Source organism: Macrobrachium nipponense, chromosome 1 (genome assembly GCF_015104395.2).
Source record: "Macrobrachium nipponense isolate FS-2020 chromosome 1, ASM1510439v2, whole genome shotgun sequence".
Classification (NCBI taxonomy): domain Eukaryota; kingdom Metazoa; phylum Arthropoda; class Malacostraca; order Decapoda; family Palaemonidae; genus Macrobrachium; species Macrobrachium nipponense.
The window spans coordinates 99,676,518-99,698,586 of NC_087200.1; positions in this window are offsets into that span (position 1 = coordinate 99,676,518).

The following is a 22,069-nucleotide window of genomic DNA, read 5'->3' on the forward strand; positions in this document are numbered from 1 at the left end:
AAACAAGATATAGGTAAAATGATTCCAAGGAATTATTAACTAAGTTATGCTGGCTAAAGCATTCATTTAGTTATCATCTAAAAGACAGGTCAGTTAGTGAACTTAAGTTTTCAGGCAAGCTTTATAATTTAAGGAAAAATCTCTTGTAGATGAATTTTTTCAGGTGGAGAAATAAAAATTCACTTTCTAGATATGATGTTTCAGATGTTTAGTGTTATTCGAGGCAAGGGATTATTATTGTTAGTTCTGGCAAATTGCGCACAAAAAACAAAAGGCCTAGCCTGACAATAAACCATAACTCTTGATTCCTCAAGTAACTAAAATAGGTTGAAGATGTACCCATTAGCGGCACGTAGTGAGGGAATAAGTATGCTGAGGGTACCGAACAATGCACTTTTAGCAGATATAAAATGAGCTTAGGATAAGGGATGAAGAGCTCGATACAGCAGGTACTGAAACCTAAAAGAGAAAATGATTGATAAGGAATGCATGAAGGGGATCCCAGAGGATGAATGGTTGTTATTATTATTATTATTATAATTATTATTATTACTACTACTTCTTGGGAGTAGACTCTCTTTTAAACAAGTCTTGTTAAGGATTTCTCAGTGTTGCTAAAACTGGCAAGCAACGTGCCAAAGGGGATCGTCAAATCCGGTGTAGTCATATTGAATTATTTATTAATGCTACTACAAGTTGTTCTCTCTCTCTCTCTCTCTCTCTCTCTCTCTCTCTCTCTCTCTCTCTCTCTCTCTCTCTCTCTCTCTCTCTCTCTTGACGCTACGTTTCGCCCAGATCTGCCAGTATATCAACAACGTAAATATAAATAATAATAATTATCTTTGTCATTCTTATACTAAAGGCTGTATGGAAAGGCAACACTACACAACTGAGAGCATAAAAAAGAAATTCATCTTACACTGGTATACGATTTATTTATTTTTATTATAATGCCAGGAGTTGCTTAAGGAGCAACTGCTGGAACAAAACATGCAAAATCTAAGTAACATCTGAAATGAACCCTTAAAGTTCCTTTAAAACTCATTGAAATACTATAATTAACGCACTTATCAAGGTTGCTCACACACGAAAATTGCATGAAATTCGATATTTTTCCACACCAGGGCAAAATATTATTGCAAAACGTTTTGAGACGCATTGTACTTAACAGGAAAGCGCAAATTTCAGAAAAGTAAGGGGAGGAAAAATTAACTTTATCACTACTGTTATGATTCTGATAAACTTTTATTGCATCGCGATAGAGAATCATCACAGGCTCATGCGAACGAGGCAGACAATAACTGCCTGAGAGGAGACAGTTGGACTGACTTGAAGCAGAAAACGTTTACTGTATAAAGAAAAACACATCAGCCTCAATCTTCGCAAGAAAATAATTGGGTTTTGAGTTGTGATATTACAAAGAATGATCATACATCAGCTTCTTTATCATTAGGAAAATTATAATTTGCAATAACACAATAAAAACAGTATTTCATTTTAGCTAATGTTTTGCAGACAATTCCCCGAAAAACAGATGAACTGTCCCTATATTATTTGATAATGGAAGAGATATGGCAATCCCCATGTCTTACCCCATATCATGCCTGTCTATTAACTGTTTCCATATCTGCACATGTGGTCCTACACATCATCAATTAAAAATGGAACTCTCCCATGAATTAGATCATCACACGACGAGTTCCTGCTTGGATGTCTAAAGTAAACTTTATTAATTTTAAATACGAGATGCCGCTGTCGACTTTCATGCTTATGTACCTAGAATTGCTCTGCAACACTGCCATGCAGAAATCCAACATCCACATTTCGTTGAGACGCCTCTATGTAACACTGAGCAGCATTAGAGGCCTTTCATTCCTTTCACTGTAACTGGAACTAGTTTACGTGGCAGCTTTGTTAACTTAGGAAGGTTGATGCTCGTTAGTTTAAGAGGGGCTGCAATTCCGGTTCTACTTAAAGCACCGAACCTTTTGGCCTAAATTGTCTTACCTATTTGCTGAATGCAGTTCTTGCTTACATTTTCCACTTTCTTTTTAATTTATGTTCAATTTTCTCTGTAATGTTATTTTTATCTTGGATCTGTTTTTTTCTATTTTTCGCTTACGGATATTCTGTTCTGAGGAACCGTGCTTACAGGTTGCAAGATATTTTCTCCCTCTTCATAATATTATACTAACAATGATAATGAAAATAAGGACACTAGATAATAATAATAATAATAATAATAATAATAATAATAATAATAATAATAATAATAATAATAATAATAATAATAATAATAATAATAATAATATTTACGGAATTCATTACGCTATTTCGATCACAAGAATACTAACCTCGAGGCCTAAAAAGCTGAGTTTACAGGTGGTTTACGAGGAAAATATGAAAATTTCATTTTCCGGTTGTCTGGCGTGTCAGGTACAACAAACGTGTTGTTGTAGGAGAGCGTTCAAGGATTTCGTTAAGCTTCATTTCATATTGTTCAACAACAACACGAAAACCCCACAGGTTCACATGGTATGTTTTCTGAAAATTCTTTTTCATTTCAGATATGTTTTACGGAGAAATTATTATACTACATCTTGCAATGCAATAATGAAACTCGTTCACTTAAACTGAAGACTAATTGGTTAATTTTTCAATGACTGCGTTTCACCTGGAACCGGGAATGAGGTAAGCTATGTGACATATTTCAGATTACCTCTTACGAAACCAATAACAAATTCGCTGTTTTTGCCAGCCACAAGACCAAAAAGTGTAGCAAAATCATCCCTTTAATCAGTCTTATGATATACAGGAAAGAGGTCGGTAATTCTATCAATAGTTGAAACAAAATTAAGTAACATAAAGATAGAATTTTTTTTTTTCATTTTGAAGAGGCCGAGATACACTTTGGGTTTTCTTCGTCTCGGACCAGTCAACATAAATAAGAGTAGCGGCATAGCTCTGAAAAGGGGCTTAAAAATGGAGATACCTTGCACTACTTAGAACAAAGTAAGCAAAACTTTGTTTAATTTATTCTATAAGGAGTCTCCTATCAGAAAAATGAGATTGTACTCTTGAAATTCACTTCTGAGAAGGCATATAAACCCTTTACTTTTGACGACCATGAGAAAATTTGAAAATTCAAGTTTGCTTGCAGGGATTTGTTTCGTTCCATATACATAAAGAATGCATTATTTAGCATTTAGAGCTTATTTCAGCATATTTTAGCCTATTTTCATTACCTTCACCAAGGAGGTTATGTGATCTCCTGACATAATTCATTTATTTATTTGTCCTTTTGTTTATGTGTCTTTTAACAAGATTACACAAAAACTACAGAACGGATTTCAATGGTAACAGCAGACATGGCTATCTACAGTAAAACCCAACAAATCCTCTGGGCAGAACCTGTTTCTCTGTTTGGAGGGGTGACTATGAAGGTTGGTGGAATGCATCTTACCATAGCCTTTATAGCCAGCATTGGTAAATTCTTTGAGGATGGAGGTCTCAACCATATTTTGACTGCCTCTAATGTCAATGCAGATAGCACTACCAGCATCGATGTCGCAAGGAAAGCAATATGACAAAGGTCTCCGTGGCAAAAAATTAGTTCATGAAGCCCTATCACACCTCCTGTCTCCTGCAGAGATGTTTGCAGCTAAGAATGGGTTGCCATGGCTCGGTGATATTTCTCAGGATCTCATCAAGGAATTGAATAATGCAAGGCTCAGTCTCCTGAAGCATGCTGTGCTTATAATATGGAAATAAATATCCCGTCCACTACACTATAAACAGTTGAAGAATTCAAAGCTATTGGCAAAATGCAATCTGCCACATTCTGCTTCTGGTTGGAATTTCTAAATGCAGTAGATATTTTCCTGAAACTACTTAGTACAGATAAAGAGGCAAATTTTGAACTACATCTGGAAGCAGTTAAGGATGTGATACCATATTTCTTCTTAACTGCAAGAATAAATTATGCTCGTTATAACCCATTTACCTTGCAGAGATGTTGGATTTGGAAAAGTCGGCCCCTGAAATGTTCATGCATTTGATGATTGGTGGCTTTACTGTGAGAGGGTCTGGCAAGAATTTTAATTGTGTCCCATCTGATCAACCATGAAGCAAAGAGCTAAGGTGGAATGAATGGTTTCACGTTGAGAAACTTGCATTGATTCGATGGCTCCTTACTCGATATGTGACTGGAGGGTACTCCCAGAGCTTCGAGGCAATGTGCCAAACACCAAAATCTAAGAATAGCTATGAAAAACTTGGAACAGCTCGACAAAATAAGGACCAGAATGATGTCATTAGGATAAAAGAGCTGATTGCTGATTAATGTCATAATCCTTTTGCCATTGATTCTGTCCCAACAAAATTAGTAACCACTGGCCTAGTGGAAAGGGAGGAAGTAGGAAAGTCATTGAGAGAAGGTACAGAGAAAGAAGTATCTATGATGGAGGACAATACCAAAGAGAGAATAGTAGAAAAATCAGTAAGTTTCTGGGAGTCAACCGGGAAGATACCATTTGCCCAACATTTTCTTCATGAAAAAATCTCTCTCAAATTACAAAGAAGAAAGAAGAAATTACAGAAGTACACAGAAGTTTTATTTAGATAATTACTTGCAGTGCCAAAGTATCGTGAGATTGACTTGCATACTGTCTTGAAATTTGAGCTGGCAGCAGTACCCTCTTCAATATTCCATGACGATAGCAAACTGAGGAAAACCAAGAGGTATGATTTTGGTGCTTAACTAGAAGAGATGCCTACATCATTGATGGCATAACAATAATACAAAGCTTGAATGAATACCATTTTAAGTCCTTCAATGATCTTGGGAACATAAGTGCTAAAAAGACTCTTCAAAATTTAAAAACAAAAACGATATGAATGTTGATGTTGTGACAGTGGTTTTCGATAGCTATGACAAGGAGTTCAGTATCAAGTCATCTGACAGAGATCGCCATAGAACCGCTGATTCTGAAGTCACAAATCTCATGGGAATAGACGTGTTTCCAATTACCTTTGTTTTTTCAAGTGGGTTTCATATAAGGCAGGTCTTGCTTCCTTTATATCTGCTCACATCGCAACGAGCTGCTTCCTACAGGGAAGTCATTAATATTAGTTGGAGGGTTCAAAAATGGAGAGCTAGCTAGTAAAAGTCCTAAAAGAAGGTAGTGTGTCTTCTTTGGATGAACTGAAATGTACTCAAGAAGAGGCAGACACATACCTACTGCTAAATGCAATGAGCCTCTCAAACTTACGTTCAAGGATCATCATGGGATGTGATAACACAAACGTCTTAGCGCTACTAATTTACTACTGGAGTCAAGGAATGCTTTTGCCTGAGATATATATGCAACTGAAGATGATTTTAAGTAACATGCTCTATGTGCCAGATGGTATGGTGTCAGAGCCACTCAGCTAAGCCCAAAATACTTGACACTATTGGTAATGGATGGCATATAGACAACATCAATGGACTTCAATCTACTTTGTATAAAAATGAATCTGCTTCAGTAGAATTGAGGGATATTACTCACTTAAACTGCAAAGACAAATGTTAAGGTCATAACTGTCAATGCAAACAAGTTGGTCTAGGACTCTAAGAGTATACTGAGATCCGTTCTCGTTTCTCTCAACCATGTGATAATCCAATAAATAGGAAGGGACAAAATGTGAGGATATTGGAAGCGAAAGAGATTTTGACACTGACTATGTTGTGAACTGAGGTTAGAATTTCTAGACCTGTTTTATTTCTTGCTTAAGTTAAAATTCTAGTTTACCCTACGAATCAACAAGGAATTCTATATTTATTTTCAAATATTCAATGTGTCATTAATTTATTTTCTTCATTCCTCACTTTCCCACCATATAAATTGTGTAGTTTCTGTGAGTTCCTGGTGCCAAAGATTGTCTCAAGTCGTCCTATTTCTGTCCTAATGGTGTTCTTGGTGTGCTGTTGTTATTGTTCGTCAGCAAGGTTGCTTATGGTCTTGCATCTCTCCCTCTTCTCTTGTTGCAATGTTCTTAATTTCCTGGTGGCGTTTGTGATCCTCTATTCTTTATGTTTTTCGGGCAGAGTTTCTTGCTCTCACAATCTTTTTTGTAGGTGATCACCTTTGTTGCATTGACTTCTTTGATGCACACTTTTTCATATTTCCATATTTCTGTTTTTAATAATTCTTCAAAATTCTGGATAAGTAAACAGAGTCATGGAGTATTGTCCATTTATTTAAAATTTCTATGGACCATTTCGCCTGTCTTTCATGCTTTTTCAAGCAGAACTAATATATTGATATTCTTCCTTTTTATTTATACCAAGCCAAGCCATAGGCTGTAAGTAGATTATGGGAGATGCTCCAATTTTTATTTATAAATTTTAATTTACAGTACATTAGGGTTTTTAGTAGTTAGCATAATATTTGCATAGTGTGTTATGATAGAGTATATGATGTTATAAGTATTGGTTTTAAGTTCTAATTCTTTTTCTTATGTTCTTTATGAAATTATGGATTTCTTTGGTGTTGGCATTAGAATGATTAGGGTGTGTCACTCTTCTCCATTTTAAATAAATTGAAAGCACAACACGACTCTGTCTACTTATCCAGAACTCTGAAGAAGTATAAAAAACAGAAGTAAGGAAATAAGAAAAAGTCTTTATCAAAGAAGTCAATGCCACAAAGGCAATTGCGTACAACAAAAATTGTAAGTGGAAAAACTCTGCCTGAAAAACACATGATTATTAGAATAGTTTAACCAGACTATTGAGCTGACTATCAGCTCACATAGCACTGGCACAAAGGATTTGATTAAAATGCTAGGTCTATGCCAGAGGCCATCACTGGGACCAAAAAGGTCATTTGGTATGGTGATGTATCACCTCAGATGGAGGAACATGTCATGTTCTTGGAGTGGTTCGCCCACCTTGGTCCTCACTATGCACCCAACTCTCATCTGTGTCTCCTAGTATCTGTTTGCATGCAACAGCGGCCACACCCAGGGCAACGGCGTCGACTGGCCGGCTAAACAAGGTGAGGGTAGCTGACAGGTCTGAAATCTTCAGCGAGTTAGGGTTTGTTTTCTCTTTGCATGTGAAGACTGGATCTGGTGGAGTGGGCAGATGAGGTCATCAAGGCCCAATGGCCATGAAGGCGGTCCCGGTAGGTGCTGTGGAGTACTTAGAAGGCAACAAGACCCAAAGAAGTTGTAGTCATCCACTGCAGCAGCGGAGGTCTCCAGATGTAACCACTGGATCAAGGTGTCCACTGCTGAGAGAGTGGGATTGTCCCTGTGCAACGGCTCTTTATATAAACTCACACACAAGTGCCTGTGCAATTGGCTAACCCCCAACTTTATACCAAGTCCTGCAGCAATGAAGGAGTGGTGAAAGTGAGTCATAGTCACAAGTATGTATGCAGGTAGCCTGGGACTTTGGTTGTTATTCTCTGAACCCTGGGGCAGCAGAGAACTCTGGCAGCGCCTCAGGCAACTGAGCAGCCTCTCCAGGATCCCGCTGCTCACCCTAATGTGGGAGGTGCCTATAAAAGGTGGCCCAAACATTGCCTGCCCCCAACTATCAGGCCAGCTTACTGCGGTTGGATGACTTACCCACTTGTGGTCGAATCCAACAAAGAAAGAAAAACCTCATCATCGGGATGTGGAACATACTTACCTTAATGGACAGAGATAATGCCAACAGACCGGAGAGAAGTTCAGCCCTCATTGCAAGGGAACAGGAAACATTGCAGCACTTAGCAAAATGAAACTTGCTGAGGAGGGTTTAATTTCAGAGCCAAGCAGCAGATACACATTCTTCTGGAAAGGGAAGGGCCAGAATGAAGATAGAATCCACAGTGTTGGATTCACTTTCAAGATCATCCCCCTGGAACAGATCCCCAGGCTCCTTACTGGCATCAATGAGTGGTTGATGAAGATCCGTCTCCCAATCAACAACAAGTGTTTCGTCACCATCATTGGCGTTTACGCTTCCATCATGACAAGCATGGAGGAGATCAAAGAGCAGTTCTTTACTGACTTGGACCACCTCATGCACCCCATACCAATTAATGACAAGCTCATCCTTTTGGGCAATTTCAACGCCAGAGTAGGCAAAGTCAGTGAGCAATGGAGAGGAGTGATAGGTAAGCACAGTGTTGGCAAGATGAACAGGAATGGCCTTCTCTTGCCGAGTAAGTGTGCTGAGCATGACCTACTAATAACACAATGTTCAGACTGGATGACAAATACAAGATCACTTGCCGACATGACCTCTGTGACTTTCTCACCACCAGGGCAATGCAGGGTGCAGAATGCTGGATGGACCACAGGTTTGTTTGAGCTAAGCTCAACATTCGAATAGTCCCCCAACACCACAAGCATCCCAAAACCATTAGAGCAGCCTTCAGCACAGCAAGATTCCTTTCACCCAGCTATGAACAGGAGTCCCAAACCAATTTGGATGAGAATTCCAAGACTGTAAGATCCCTAACTGGTGGTCCAGAAGAGAAGTGGAATTATTTCAAGGAAGTGACCACAGAGAATGCTCTTGGTCCAAAAAAGACAGTTCACCAAGACTGATTTGATAAAACCACCCCAGTTGCCCAGCGAGTCATGACAGAGTCAAAGACTGTCAGGTCAGAGTCCAGAGGGAGCTCCATGCTATGCAAGATCAGTGGTGGGAAAAGAAAGCTGAGGAAGTACAATACTATGCAGATAGCAACAACTCAAAAGTGCTGTTTAGCACCATCAAGATGATCTACAGCCCCTCCATGAGAAGAACACCTCTCTACGCTCTGCTGACAGCTCCACCACTATCAAGGACATGGAGGGAATTAGTGCCAGGTGGGAGGAGCACCTCAGCCAGCTACTCGACTTGCATTCCACAGTCGACCAAACAACCATACAACAGGCACTTCAGAAACCTAAGCAAGGTGATCCCACCTCCCTACCACCAAGGTAGAAGTTAGGACTGCCATAAAACAAATGTGTTGCAGCAAAGAACCAAGAAAAGATGGGACCCCTGCAGAGGTGTTCAATCCTTCAGAACCTTAGCCTTAGGTGCATTCCATGATGTACTCTCAACCATCTGGGAGACAGAAGACATGCCCGCAGACCTAAGAGATGCAACCATATTGGCACTCTACAAGAACAAAGGATCCAAATCAGACTGTGGTGACTACAGAGGAATTTCTCTACTCTCCGTCGCTGGGAAGATCCTCGCCTACATCCTCCTCAACAGAATGATTGGCATCTCAGAAAACACCCATCCCGAAGCCCAGTGCAGCTTTTGCCCTGGATGCAGCATCATCTAAATGGTCTTTGCAATATGTCAGATCCAGGAAAAATGTACTGAGCAGCAGATGGACCTGTATGGGGTGATCGTAAACCTGACAAAAGCATTTGACGCTGTCAACAGGGATGCTCTTTGGTCCATGCTCACAAAGCTGGGATATCTAAGTTCACTACCCTGATACGACTTCATGAGAACATGACCAGACAGGTCTTTTTCTGTGGCAATGTCCCTAACACCTTCCAAATTACAAATGGCGTTAAGCAGGGCTGTGTTCTCGCGCCTGTGCTATTAAATTTGTTCTTCATGAGGGTCCTACTGCATGCAGTGAAGGACCTTGACCTGGGTGTGTACATCACATACCACTTAGACGGCTCAGTCTTTGACCTCTGCCACCTGTCCGCTAAAAGAAAAGATCCTCGAGAAGCTCATCCTTGAAGCCCTTTTCACTGATGATTGTGCCCTCATGGCGCATGAGGAAAATTACCTGCAGACCATTGTAGACTGCTTCACAGAGGCAACTTGACTGTTTGGGCTAACAATCAGCCTTGTAAAAAACTGAGGTATTGGTCCAGGCAACCCCAAATGTAACCAGACCACAACCTGCCATCACCATCAATGGCAGCACACTAGAGTGTGAGGAGACCTTCAAGTACCTGGGCAGCACAATTCTGCAGATGGATCTCTGGACAAGCAAATTGCCTCCAGAATCCAAAACACCAGCCAAGCTCTTGGAAGACTGAGAGTGAAGGTCCTGCGGCAGAAAGGCATTGAACGATCAACAAAACAGAACATCTACAAAACTGTGGTCCTCTCCTCATTCATGTATGGGTGGGAAATGTGGACCCTATACCAAAGACACATCAAGCAGCTCAAACAATTCCGTACAAGATTTTCCCGCTCTAATATGGGCATCCAAATCATGAAGTGCTGGACAGAGCTGACTTGTCTAGTATCGCGTTGATGCTTCTGACGGCCCAACTTCACTGGATAGGCAACATTATCTGAATGGATGGCAGCTGCATCCCCAGGTAACTTATGTTCAGCCAGCTGAAAGAGGGGACGCTCAAGGAAGGAAGACCCAGACTTAAGGTCAAAGACACCTTAAAGAACAACCTAAAGCAGTGCCACATTGGACCTCGTGACCTGGAGGCCTCGGCAAAAGACAAAAACTGAGACTCCTCACCGATACAAAAGACAGGCATCACAGAGCACTACCCCCAGCAATACAGTCCACAGACCTGACACCTGTGTACCTCCACAGCTTCAGGTTGCGGAGCCACAGGTGGACGACAGGATTACCAAGAAGCAAAAGAAGGAATGAGTGAAAAGGAAATTTAAAAGCTGCACAAAGGCATATGCTCTCATACTAGAACACACTCATACAATATATACATTTACTTACGTTTCCATATATACTCACTAAAAGGTATATTAAAATTAAAAATAAGTTATGTAACATTTTAAATTTTTTTTATAAAATTCATTAAATGCCATAAGGGGTTTTGTATTCTTATTATTTACTCCTTTTTATATTTTATTAATTAAATCACAGTTTCTTATGAACATTAAAATAGGAATGTAGAAGATTCTGATAAAATTTCCCTCATAAATTTATTTTCAATATTCGACAACCGCTGTTGGTTATATTTTGGACAGTCACACGCATGCTTTTTTGTTATCAACACTTTGCCCTCTGAACATTCGGGAGGAGGGCCATGTGGATTGTTCATTAAGCGTCCATGTGTCAAACGAGTAGGGCCTATTCAATGACGTGTCAGAATTACTCGTGTGTATCTCTCTCTGACATGATAAACTCCATTTTCCAACACAGGATTTTATGTTCCAATTTATCATTTATACGATCTTCATTCCAAATATTTTGCCATTTATTAATAATGATCGTTTCTATATATCTTATGTAGCAAATAACAGGGATGTTTACCTTTGCTCTTGCAATGTGGACTACTTTTTAAGCTGCTTTATCAGCCTCTTCGTTTCATTTAATCCCTACATGGGCAGGGATCTAACATATTTCAGTATTTTTTCCATTGTGCAACTTAATGAGTGAAAACTTAATTTGTTGTACGATATTATTTTTCGGATTGCAACTTTGAATGGCTTCTATAGCGTTCTGGAGTCGCTATAGAATTATAAATGAGGCTCCTTTAATTACTTTTATGGCTGATGCTATTGCACATAATGCAGCTGTAGATACTGAGGCATTATCAGGTACAGAAAACTGATGCCTTGGGATATTGCAGCATAGCCCACTCTGTGCTCTAATTTAGATCCTCCTGCATAAATTGCGTAATGTGGACCTTTTCAGCTTATATGCTTTATCGTATATTGTCCATGGTGTTCTGGGGTGAATTAAAAAAATTGATAAACATTTTAAGTGAGTACAAATACTGATTTTATTAATTGTCCAAGAGGTAGGTAATTTTACTGTTGAAGGTAACTGTATATTCATATTTAGAGACTCAAACAATCTTCTAGCTTTAATTGGGAAAGGTAGTGGATGATATTTTATAAATACATCTCTTAATTCACATAAGTTCTGGTCGGAGAATCACTTGCCTGAATTCTCAAAGCACTCTTCATTGTTACTTGTAAAGAGGACTTTCGGGATAATCTAAAGGCTCCTGAACATATTCAAAGGCCTTCTTATGAACTGGGTCTAACGTTTTCAGCGTTACATCTGATGCAGAGCCATATATTTCGCTTCGATAATCAATGATGAACAGCGCTGTTGCTTTATACAGTACAGCTATCGGCTCCCCAAGTAGTGTTTGATAGTTTCCTAATCAGATTTAATGCTCTTTTACAATTTGATTTCATGTATGTTATATGAGCTTCCCAGTTAAGGGAAGTATCAAATATTAATCCTAAAAATTTTGCAGTTTCGCAAATTGGCATACTATGATTTCTTGATGTTGAAATCTATTTCTTCACCTTTTTTCCACTTTTTAGTTTTATAAAACATGACAGCTGATTCTTATGTACAGATAAATTTAAAGCCTACAGATGAGTTCCATTCATCTATTTTTATTACATTTTTATCAATTATTCGCTCATGTTTTATTCGAGATGCTGAATAATATATGGTAAAATCATCCATTTACAGGTTACGTTTGATTCTAGTAAGTAGGTTATTACTAATTGCTAAAGTAAACAGTGTGCTGCTAAGGATGCTTCCTTGAGGACCACCATTTTCATGTGGAAATGTACTTGACAACACATCATCATCAATTCTCACCTGAAATCTAGGATCTGTAAAAGTTTTGGATAAACTAGGTAGATGTCCAGGGATGTTTTTTTTTTTTTTTTTTTTTTTTTTTTTTTTTTTGTAAAGATATTGATATATCATACTTCCAGGTAGTATCAAAAGCCTTTTCAAATCCTCTACGTATATAGTGTTCTAAGTTGGATAGAAAATATGGTGTAGATCCGTTACATTGTGACCCAAACTGCGTAGGTGTCAGAATTGTTTAAAAAAATTGGTCTGTAATTATGTACATTACTAGGATCCTTTCCAGGTTTGGGGACAGGAATAATGAGAACTTTACGCCATTCATCAGGAAATAAATTTCGAAGCCACAAATTATTATTATAATAACTGTAAAAGGTCTGCTTTGCAAAAGATGCTATGTGGCAGATCATCTTAAAAAACTATTGTCACCTCCAGGAGCAGATTTCTTGCGGTTCAAGAGAGCGTATTCCAACACTTCTATATTAAATGATCTATAAAATATATATCTTCCATTGCTGCAATACTGATTCTTATTAATTATATATTATTTTCTTTGTGCCGAAGTGTTCATCTAAATTTTTATCACTACCTACATTTGCTAAGTTTTCTCCTAATAAATAATTTATTTCTTTTGGATCAAGTATTCGTTTTCCATCGTTTAATATGGCATAAATTGGTGGTTTAACATGGATACCATTTATTTTCATGAATTTTTCCAATACTTTTTGTATGGGAGTGTATTATTAGAGAGATCCGATACATATTTCATCCATGAAATGATTCTTCCTTTAATTACTGATTTAAAAAATAATTATATTATGTTGTATGAAGGTCTTAATGAATCACTTACTAGTAATAATATAGGCATTTTTGTAAAGTTCCTTATGCTATAAGTAATATTTTATTTATATGACTAAACTTTCGATTCAACTTGGTATTGTTAAGTCAATCTTAAGTTTATAGGTGTAGTAATTCTTATTGCATAAATTATAAATTACATAATTGTTTTTTATTCGTATTTTAATACTTGATATTTGCAAGTCAGTAATTTTCGCAGGTACTTTGCTTTTGCATTATTCTGTCTACTAGCTACCTTGTATATTTCAGAATCTTGAGGGAATCCAGCAATATATACTTTTCTATTGGTTCTTCTTTATTATCAGGAAGTGCTATGGTACCATGTAAACTGTTCATACTGTCATGTTTTTTTTTATATTTACCTTTATATTATCAATATTTTTCTGATTGATTTTTTGTTCTGGTTTCTATCTACCACATCTGGACTTTTAGTTGTCTGAATGACATTTCAGATGTTGAATGTCGATTCATCAGGAAATGATCTCATTTCAATGGAGATATTTCATCTCCGTTTCTAAGGTCGGGATCCAATCCCAAAGAAGGAGTCGAATTGAGTCAAGGATGGGTCAAGACGATGTTTACTTTTTTGGGGTTTGCCCTGTGCTGGAGCATAGGGGTCCAGTGTAATTACACAAGGATTTTGTTATTTAGATTTTTCTAAACAAAGGTTGTCTGAAGGCTTTCTAGTGGTCAACTGTGCCAAGACAGTACCATCAAAGGGCCCAGGGATACTCGAACCTTTATAGCAACTACTCAAAGATTGAAGTGTGAAAAAAAGGAAAATGAAACCTGAAAACCTTAAAAAGATCTCTTCAGCCTTGCATGGAGTTTATTCTTCCACCAATGGCACAAGTGAGAGCTGACTCCTAAATGTCTACGTCCCTACCCTACCCCAAAGGGGATGGTACAACATAACAACAGATGGCAATATACTACTAAACTAACTTTAACAATGAATAAACAACAGCAGCAACATAATCAAGAAGATTTTTATGAAGAAAGTCAAACCACGAGCCCCTTATACCGACATAAACTACGGATATACTGCAAACCCTGCTTACTGGCATATCTAGTCATGAGAAAGAACACATACACACCCACACTGCTTACCTGGCATATCTAGTCATGAGAAAGAACACATGCACACCCACACCGGAGGAGTTGACTACCAATGTAGTTCATGAATTTATTTGCTCCGAGGAGGTGTGTAGTCCATCCAGGAAAAATGACATTGGCAGGACATGCTCTACCCTCAGACGGAGATTCAGGAGCCATCTTCCAACACTATACAGACAAACACAACAAAGCCATCGCTACAAGATTTAATAGACAACACTAAAATACAAAAATGCAATTCATATCGGGACATAACACTCACAGAAGCAGTATGCATAGCCACAAATAAGCAAAGTTTAAACACAGCTGGAAGCGGAAGATGTTTACTCTATGCTCGGTCCAGAAACCAGGGTCAAGGTCACCCCAGAGAAGAGCAAAACACCGTAATCATCCTAATTTCATAAGGAACAAATGAAATGGAAACAGAACGTAAAACCATGACTCATAACATCATATACTCTATTATAACACATTATGTAAATATTATGGTAAATACTAACCAGCCTTACGTACTGTAAATTAAACATTGTAAATAAAAGTTTTAGTAATTCCCATAGGCTGCTTACAGCCGATGACTTGGAAGAAATAGACAGGGAGAATCTCGATGTATTAGTTCTGCTTGATAAAAACAGAAGTAAGGTAATATGGAAAAAGTCTGCATCAAAGAAGGCAGTGCCACAAAGGCACTTAGATATAACAAAAATTGTGACAAGTGAGAAACTCTGCCCAAAAAGCATATATATCTAAATACACACACATACACACACACACACACAAACAAACACACACACACACACTATAGTGTACAGATCAAATGTTAAGCCATTAATATCCCTTAATATCAAATTCACTTTCTGGTGGGAATATCATACTATCAAAGAGAATAATAGATGATAAGCACATCATAGGTACTGGCTGGGATTAAACTTTATTTCTCTTTGCCTAGATATAGACGTAAACAGTTGACTTATCCATTACGTTATGAAGAGCGATATCAGCTGATTACAAATCTGCTGTATACATTACTGTAGAATTAAGGCTTTGTATTGCTGGAGGAGTGGTTCCGCGCTCGGCTGCCAATCCGGTGGTCCGAAGTTCCGGCTCGGCCAACGCGGAATCAGAGGAATTTATTTCTGGTGATAGAAATTCACTTCTCGATATAATGTGGTTTGGATCCCACAATAAGCTGTAGGTCCCGTTGCTAGGTGACCAATTGGTTCCTAGCCACGTAAAAATATCTAATCCTTCGGGCTAGTCCTAGGTCTGGTAAAACTAAGATATACTTAACTTAGGGCTTTGTACTCAGAATATAAACCAAGCGTTTTCCTGATATGTATCAAAACCAAAGGGGATAAGTTTGTATTCCAGCTGGGCACATGCACTTATCTACTATATCATTCCCTTTCGGGACCAAGTCATTCTCAGAGTAAAGTTTATTTGATATATATCTGTATTTTTTGCTTAATATTTGAGATTATGTTACAGCCTCAAAGGAAAAGTGAAATAATTGAGATGCTGAGTGCTTTCGTCTTATTACCAAGACATGGTCACATGTCTTGGTAATAAGACGAAAATATTTAACATCTCAATAGTTTCACTTTTCCCTCGTGGCTGTAACTTTGTTCGCATAATCATCACGTTTTTACCTTATTTGATCTAAAATCAAACAATATATATAAATGTATGTATGTATGTATATATATATAAATGTGTTATATATATATGTATATATATATATATATATATATATATATATATATACATATATATATATATATATATATATATATATATATATATATATATATATATATATATATTCACACACACACACATATATATCTAGGAGGTGAAAAGAAGGGGAATGGCTAATAATATGTCATATATAATAGTAAAGTCACATAGCTCTCCTCGCTTAGAGACAAGAGGTGGTGCACTGCAAGTTCACTTGGAGAAAAAGGTATTTGCTGAACAAGCAACTTGACTCAGAGATCGTTCCCCCGTTTGTGAGGCATGTACATTCGTTTGTACGTGTATTACAGGCCTACTAGTTCAAGGTACTTGTGGAAGACGCATTCTTTGAGACGAACGATAATAGATCAAGTGGTTGCTCCAAGTGTCGGGAGAAAACGCCCATCGAAAAGGTAGGACACATTCTATGAAAAACTTAGAAAAACTGTTACCTTTTGAAAAAGAGAGAGAAGTGTGAAAATACTCTCTTTACGTAAATACTTTGAAAAGAGTGATGTGGGGGATGTCTCTATACCTATTATCTTTATTACAGATGGGTCCAATTCCATGGTTGATTAGAAACGGGATTCTCTAACCTGACTAATACGAGACATTAAGACACTTTGGGGTTTGGGAGTGTAACCTTAGTCAGGAGGGTAGAATGTTATCTTACTGGTTTCTTTATGGGTAGATTTGGGTGTTTATGCCATTATGACTTGTTAATCATTTTGTTCTTTGTTATAACCAATTGCTTTGGGAAATAAATAGTATTTTTCTATATTTACGCAGTCTTAATAAGCCTCGTGACATCTTACAGACAGGGCACCGTTGGCAACAGGTAAGAGTTCCCAGTTTGTGTAGTTTAGGGGATAAGGAGGGGGAAACACACACACACACACATATATATATATATATATATATATATATATTTATATATATATATATATATATATATATATAATATATATATATATAATGCACGCGCATCAGTAACAGCTACAATGACTTTGCAACCTCTCGGCTTCTCACACTTTTAGGATATAGTCACACACAGCCTTGAACTCAAAATGAAGAGACACAAGATGCAGGTTCTTGGTTCTTCTTTTGGCTTCAAGGATTCCAGCGTTTAACATATGCTTAAGCATATCCTGAATTGGACAGAATATTTACAGCAAAGTCGTTATCAACATGAATCTCTTTTGATCGCTGGGTGGTCAAAGTCAATGTCTATTGCTGTTTCTAAAGAGGCCACGGTTCGAATCCATGCAGGCACAGAACCACTTATAATTTCCAGTGGGAGTAAGCTATTCAAAAGGTATAGTGAATTCTAGAGGGAATTAGATACTGAATGATATGTGTATATGGTTGAATATTTGTGTATATGAAAAACTGGTGTGTATGGGACAATCGTATACCATCATCATCATCATCATCATCAGCCGTTGTTAGTCCACTGCAGGACAAAGGCCTCAGGCATGTCCTTCCACTCTCGTCTGTTTGTGGTCTTTCTATGCCATTCTATACCTGCAAATTTTCTTAGCTCGTCAATCCATCCTCTTTTCTTCCTTCCCCTACTTCATTTGCAATCCCTAGGGACCCATTCTGTTATTCTTTTTGTCCATCTATTATCTGACATTCTTATTAAATGTCCTGTCCACGCCCATTTCTTTTTCTTACTTGTTGTTAGAATATCCTCTATTTTAGTTTGCTCGCGTATCCATGTTGCTCTTAGTGTTATTCCTATCATTATTCTTTCTAGAGCTCTTTGAGTTGTAATTAGCTTATGCTCTAAGGCTTTACTAAGGCTCCAAGTTTCTGATGTATAAGTTGATACTGGTATGACCATCTGATTAAATACTTTTCTGTTTAGAGAGAGTGGCATTTTACTTTCATAATCTCATTTTGTTTACCAAAAGCTCTCCATCCCATGCTTATCCTTCTTTTAATTTCGGTCTCATGTCCTGGGGAAACACTTATTGCCTGTCTGTCTCTAGAGGTTCGTCCATAACCCTAATTTGTTGTTTCTCTGCATTTTCATTGAACATTATCTTAGTTTTACTGATATTCATTTTCAGTTCTACTTTTCTGCTTTCTCTATTTAGATCTACTATTGTCCTTTGAAATTCCTCACCTGATTCACTGATTATAAGTATGCCATCTGCAAATCTAAGCTGTTAAGGTATTCCCCATTAATATTAATCCCTACATTTTCCCATTCTAAATTCTAAAAAACTTCAAGGCACGCTGTGAGTAATTTAGGAGAGATGGGGTCTCCTTGTCTAACTCCTTTCTCAATTGGAAATTTCTCGCTGTCTTTTTGTAGTTTTAGGATTGCTGTACTAACCGTATAGACATCTTCAAGGGTTCTAACATAACATTCATCTATTCCTTGCTTTTGAAGGGCTTTCATTACTGCTGAAGTTTTGACAGAATCAAAAGATTTCTCCATCTACAAATGCCATACATAGTGGTTTGCCATACTCTGTTGATTTTTCCTTTTGCTGGTTAATTACATGGATATGGTCAGTTATTGAATACCCGCTTCTAAAACCTGCCTGCTCTCTTGGTTGATTAAATCTAGCTTTCTTTCTATTCGGCCTAATATGATCTTTGTAATATTTCATATATTGCTGAGAGTAAACTTATTGGGCGGTAATATTTCAGGTCTTTTGTGTCTCCTATCTTGAGAATTAATATAATGATAAAGTTTTTCCAAGCTGTAGGCTTAGAGCATTATTGCAAGCATTTTGTGTCGAGTTCGGCGAGTTTTACTATTATGAAATCTCCTCCATCTATTATAAAATCGGTTGTTAGGCCATCTTCTCATGCTGCTTTGTTAAATTTTCATGCTTTTTAGTGCTTTCTTTACTGCTCCTACTATTATTTTGGTACCAGCTCAGGTGTTTCATTATTTCTATAACAAAGTTATTTCCTATACCACCACTGTACAACACTGTATAGAAATCCTCAGCAATTTTTATCACGCCATCTCTTTTGTTGATAATATTTCCATTTTCATCCTTTAAAGCAAATATCTTTTGGCGCCCTGTTCCAAGTCTTCTTTTCATCAGCTTGATGCTTCTTCCCTTCTTTAGTGTTTCCTCAATTTTGGATTTTACCCTCATTTCCAATCGTTTTTTGATTAAGTTTTTAGGTGTTTTCTCATAGTTTTCCTTGATCTTGTTTAGGAACTTTTCCACTAATCTTTTGTACTGATTCCAATACAAGTTTTGTTAAGTTACCATTCATTTATTTGCATCCATTTCATCATGTAGCAGGGAGTATCTACTTTGTACTGCTAAACTAAACTCATCAGATTTTTCTCTTATAACAGAAGTGATTGTGTGTGTATATATATATATATATATATATATATATATATATATATATATATATATATATATATATATATAATGATATATATATATATATATATATGGAAAAACTTCATAGAACTACAGACACTTTGATTAGAAAACTGGAACAGAAAATTAAACAAACCATTATCAACGACAGTGATTGGACCAATAATGCTAGAAGTGATTGTGTGGTGAATTTATCGAGCAAACAAATAAGTGAAAATGCAGTGCGCGCATTAGGCTTTGGGTTGTCTTTCATTTGTAACAAACCCTCAGCTTTATCAATAGCGACATCTCTATATAAGTTTGAAAAATACTGTGACCTACCACAAAATCATTTAGACATTATCATAGGCATGACATATAGTGCTACGCATGCCTATCATGAAAATAACTTCCCCGCTCGCTACAGAAAAAGTTTAAAAGAATTGAAGAATGATAATAGCTTACACATTACCAAGGCTGATAAAATCCAATAGTTTAGTGGTTTCTTGACAAAACTGACTACATATCACGCATGCATACTTTACTAGAGGATGAAATAACTTACAAAAAACTCGCAAAAAATCCGTTGGGCCAAGTAATAAAAAACTTTAATATCAATATCAAACAAATTCTTAAAGATAAAAAAAGAACTTTTGTGGAAGTTAACTGTAAAGTGTCCCTCATTACCTTATTTATATGGCCTAGTCAAAACTCATAAGGAAAACAAACCTATGCGCCCAATTATTAGTACTGTAGGATCAATTGCTTATAAACTATCTAAATATCTTACTAAACTGTTATCCCCGCTACTAGGAACTGTATCTAATTCACACATCCGGAATTCTCTCGATCTTGTGGAAAAATTAAATAACATTGTACTAAACCCTAGCGATATTTTTGTCAGTTTTGATGTATGTTCTTTGTTTACAAAAGTCCCTATTGACTCTGTGCTAGAATATTTAAGTAATGAACTTGTACTGCATGAATTACCTATGTCCGTTAGTCACATAATTTCCTTAATTAAGTTATGTATTTGTAATTGCAGATTTATTTTTAATGGAGAATATTACCAACAAATATTTGGTATGGCCATGGGTAACCCTTTATCACCTCTCCTTTCAAACTTATATATGGAATTTTTTTGAGAGACAACACCCTCCGAATATCACACTTATCCCCTTAAAATGGTACCGATATGTGGATGATATCTTAGTAGTCTTACCTGGTGGTATCGATGTAAATGATTTACTGTCTAAATTGAATAATTTAGTGCCATCCATAAAATTCACTGTTGAAATTGAAAATAACAATGTCATCCCTTTCCTAGATGTATTAATCCATAGAGAATCTTTCCAATGCAAATTCAGTATTTATAGAAAACCCACAAATAATTTAACATATGTACATTTTTATTCTGGCCACCATCTTAATATTAAAATTTCAATTTTTTCTTCTATGTTCCTACATGCTTTGCGTATCACGAGTCCACAATATCTGGACCAAGAAATAGAATACATAAAAAAGATAGGAAACGATCTCTGCTACCCACCTCATTTAATTGATTTATGTTATCAAAAAAGCTCACAAAAAGTTTATAGTGTTGCTATTAATGAAAAAGAAATGCCTAAAATGTACTTAGCTTACCTTATTTTCGGGTGGATTTTGAAACCATAAAATCAATGTAGTGTTCTCTTATAACAATACCTTAAGAACATGCTAATTAAGAATAGTCCCGTAACAAATAACATCTCATCATTTACAAAATTCCTTGTAAGGATTGCCCATCATTTTACGTTGGTCAGTCAAGTAAAAATTTATGTGTATGTATTAAGCAGCATATGTATTCAGTTAGAACAGCCCAGACTTCAAATGCACTGTTTATCCACCTGAGTGAAAAATCTCATTGTATTAATTGGGGTGATACCTTGGTAATTGCTAGATCTAATGATTATGTTTCAAGAAATTTACTGGAATCGACAGTTATACAAATCACTAATAAAAACAACCTAAATCTTAGTCTGGGAATGTACCATTTGGACCCATATATTTGTAAGATGTTTATGAAGGACCTTAAAATAAATGAACAACTAATAAATTAGTCCCACATGTATATAGTTATTATTTCTTTTTCTCTCTCTCTCTCTGACTCTGTCTCTCTCTGTGTGTGTGTCTCTCTCTCTCTCTCTCTCTGGTTCGATATTTTCTCTCCCTCTTTCTCTTTCTCGGTTCTTCTATTTTAAAAGGTAGCAAAGGATCGTGCGTCTAAGGCAACTGGCAACACACTCTTTCTCTCTCTCTCTCTATCCTCTCTCTCTCTCTCTCTCTCTCCACGACACAAACCCCCCTCCATTACCTAAGGCTATTAAATCAGGGTCGTGAATTACAAAAATAACATTTATTTAAGAACAAAGGATTAGGTAAATAAACCCAGGTTCTTAACAAAAAGATTAAATGAATGATTGAACTCAG